A 4286-nucleotide genomic window follows, 5' to 3' on the forward strand; every position below is an offset into this window, starting at 1 on the left:
GCCTCATTTTTACCATTTTGAATTTTAGTTGGTGCTGCGTCAAAGTAGAAGTAATCATTGCAAAGCCACTGGAGACACAAATCACCCTAAAGACGTGTAGTCAAAAACAAATAAAAGCCCAAACCCTACAGCATTTTTTCTTAATGTTCGTCCCCAACATACATACATCTTAATCAGTAGGAAAATGTTGATAGGAATGGTACATAATCGGTGATCCAAAATTGGCATGAGGAATTCACGACAGTAAAGTTACACTGTGTCAAAACTTCTACAACTCCCAACACCGCTGATCAGCAACTCCATCACTAAGCCATCTGGCATTGCTGCTTTTGCATCAAACAAGTCAAAGTGCTTCGGCCACCAAAATGACAAGCCTTATCAATCCCACTACACTGCACTGCAAGTGCAAACACATCTTTCATCATGGAAACAGACAAAATCTGAACTAGGCATAAGCACCCAATTGTTTACCAGAAGTTAAATCTTCTTTTATCACAAGACACAGAGCTCAGGTCAGGTCAGGTTGGGGAGCATGCACTAGTACAGAACATTGCTGCAACCACTACACGGCGAAACAACTCAGGCTCCTGGTTGGCAACCCCCAGATGGACACACGATCTAGTCCCACCCTCCAGAAATGACCATCTTTCTGCCACAGCCAGGTGTTATGTGTAGCATCCTCTTGGCCTGGTCCAACCTATGAGCCGGATAACCCTCAGGGAATCATGGCACACGGCGTGACATGTGTGACAGTTACATGTGTACCGTAACTGACGCTCCCTCACAATACAAATAATGTGCCTCATTCGGGACTCCATGAGCAACCACTCATTCAACTCATCATCAAACCAGCGGTACCCAAGGATTCTCCGAAGAGACACAGTACCAAAGGAGTCCATTCTTCGTCTCAGGTCACTGGATAGCGTAGATGTCTCGCAACCACATAGCAAGACAGGAAGCACCAGGACACTAAAGCTTTGGGCCTTCATCCTGTTGCATCGATATCGGGAGTGCCAAACACCCCTTTCCAGCGACCTCATGATCCCCCCCCATGCTCTCCCAGTCCATCTATTTAATTCATAGGAAGAGTCACCAGAGACATGAATGTTGCTGCCGAGGTAAGTAAACCTCTCAATGTGGTTGGCACGCTCTCCGCAGACAGACACACTGCTGATAACTGTGCCCACGAGGTCATTAAAGGCCTCGATCTCACGGGTCACAGAGCTCATCTTAGAGATAAAAACGAGGACAAAACAAAGTGTGAACTGTCATGGTCACTTCCCCCACGTATGGCTCAACTGTGACCCTGTTTCAAATCCTTCAGGCGTCCACATTCACCTGTTGAGCTACTCTCTAAAGCTCTCTGTTGGACTGAGAATGTTTTGTAACGTTTTTATGTTCCCTGATGAGTATCTCTTATAATCCCCAGACATTCAATTTCGTACACTTCCGTCAGAGACTTCAACTCTCAGCATGTGTTCTGTGTTAGTCATCAAAAAGACAAAGTCCTGGCCAGTGGTTTCTTTTTATTTTTTATTTATTTTTGATATTTGATCAAATTACTGATAACATTTTGTAACCCACTTCATCTGGGTCTGTGCCAAGGCTGCTGGCAGAGCCTATCCTGGCGACAGCAGGTGGTAAGCAGGAACCAATCATGGGCGGAACAGCAGGGCCCACTCATGCACATGTCCTCGAGGAACTTTACATTATGTTCATATGAGGGCTGATGGTCTGGAAATCTGAAGTCTCTGATTTGGGTTGAGCCCGAAGAAGCTCAATAAACAGGCCTCTAATCCAAAAATTGGGCTCAGCCCCCCTTTAAATGCCACACTGCAGTGGAGGTTTGCTGACAAGGCAGTATTCTTAAATATCCTTAACAGCATTTTTCTTCTGTAATCTCTATATATTGTGAAGGACAGCGGGGTCCCATGCCCGGCAGGGACGCCCCTGCTGCATCTGTTCCGGGGGAGCCACCATGGGCAGCTCAATACCTCCCCCGGGACGCTTGGTGGCAGTCTCCCTGGCAGACGATGATCCCCCAGCCTAGCGCATGGCTCCATGGGAAATGGAGTCCTCCACAGTCTGGTTGGGGGCTCGGATGGCCGCTAGGGGGAACTGCATGGAGTCTGCAGCCCAGCTGGCCGAATCTTCAGCCCCACCCGGAAATGCAATTAGGACCAGGTGATCAAGCACCTGGAACGCTTCCGAGTGGGGTATAAAAAAGGGCCAGCCACCACCACTCAGAGAGCCAGGGTCGGGAGGAGGAGGAGGAGGACTAAGCTTGCGGAGGAGTGGTGGGAGAGTAGAGAAGACTGTGTTGTTGTTGGGATTGTGCTTTTGGGACTGTGTATTGCCTGTGGGTCACGGGGAAGACGTGCGCCCACGGGTGAAGAAAAATAAAAAGTTCTTGTGTTTTATACGTGCCTCTGTGTCGTTCTGTGCCGGGTCAGGTGCCTATATAGCGCCTTTTCTACAATATATAAAATTCAATGTCTGTCCACTTTTACCAAGAGAACTACTTAACGGATTTAGATCGTTTTTCTCTTATAATTTGCTTGAACATTCCAGCTGATTTTGCGACTCTCTCATCACGCTAAGAATCATAGTTCGCTTGCAGGAGTGATATATTCGCACTAATCCGAGGCAGAGGCTGCGGGCCGAGGGGAGGAGGAAGCATGATGTCAGGAGTAGGGAGCCAGGTGGGCCTCTCCTTACTGTCCTGTTTCACTACTACATGGACAGAGCCACAGGGGACGGCTAGTCAAAATAAAGTAACAACAAACACAGCACACTACCAAAATCATACCAACGTTAAAAGTCACATTTCTAATGGCCCCTTTCCTATTTTTTCCCTGATGAAAGTGTAAACCAGCTGAATGTGACATAACACGACAAGACAATACCAAAGCACTGCTGTCCAATAGTCAGTTGGGTGGGCATGTGCACGTGGGCAGAGGGCCGCTAAATGCTAAAGTAGCTCAAGCGTTATCGTTTATTGCCCCAGCCACTTGTAGCTATGCTCTGCCCACAATGACAGGTACCTCTGTGGCCTTCTGAATGTTTTAAAATTTTTTTCATATTATAAATATTTCTGATTTTTTCCATTTATATAATACTAGTTGCATGTAGTCTTGAGGACAAAAAAATCAATCTGAAGTCTCCCTAGCAGTTTTACTATATTAGTGAACTTGCAGAGGCGTCAGCTAAATGGGCCATGACAGGTCGAGACAGACATGTAGTCGAGTGCACCTGTGGCACAAATTGAGCGGGACAGGCTGGAACCTGACTCAAGCAAACATATGGTAGCTCGCTGTGTGAACATGCAACGTGCATGTACCATAAACCTGAGTGTGTCTGCTTGGGCTGAATGAGAAGTGAGGCGCCTGCAACCCGCAAAAAAAATGTAAAAGTGTATGAATGTGCCATCTCACCAAAAGCAGGTCACATTTGTATAAGCTTCTACATCTTCCATCCATCCATCCATTATCCATCCCGCTATATCCTAACAACAGGGTCATGGGGGTCTGCTGGAAACAGACTCCAGGCAGGGCACCAGCCCACCACAGGGTGCACACACACACACACCAAGCACACACTAGGGACAATTTAGAATTGCCAATGCACTTAACTTGCATGTCTTTGGACTGTGGGAGGAAACCGGAGTGCCCAAAGTAAACCCACGCAGACACGGGGAGAACATGCAAACTCCACGCAGGAAGGACCTGGGAAGGCGAACCCAGGTCTCCAAACTGTGAGGCAGCAGCGCTACCCATTGCACCACCATGCCACCCCAAGCTTCTACATCTTAATCTTTATTTTTGTGTCTTGCTTGAATTTTGACTGTGATTTTTGCCTCTTAACTCAGGAAATCAGTTATGTTTTCATGCTGAGTCAGGACAAGGAGAAAATGAAAAGTGCTCTGCTCATGCTCTGATTGGATCGTGCTTATTACATCGCCCTTCCCAAACTGGATACTACTTACTTCATTTTCTTAGCTGCTTTGCTCACCTTATACTCGAGCGATACTCTCAGTACCAGTTGCACCTCACTGTCAGTCCAAATTAAACAGTGTGTATTTTTTTTACCCACTTATCATTGCTGTTCTCTATGTGTAAATGCAAGCTGCTAATGAATGTCTAGTGTGGAGGACACTTCTTCATCTTGTTTCTGCCATTGCCAGCATTGCCAGTGTAAGTGAATGGCTAGGTCACATGTATTTTTGGTTGTTTTAGTGTGTTTTAAATAAAAACGTAATGGTGTGGACATGGCCGCAGACTAAACAG

This window comes from Erpetoichthys calabaricus, chromosome 4 (genome assembly GCF_900747795.2).
Source record: "Erpetoichthys calabaricus chromosome 4, fErpCal1.3, whole genome shotgun sequence".
Classification (NCBI taxonomy): domain Eukaryota; kingdom Metazoa; phylum Chordata; class Cladistia; order Polypteriformes; family Polypteridae; genus Erpetoichthys; species Erpetoichthys calabaricus.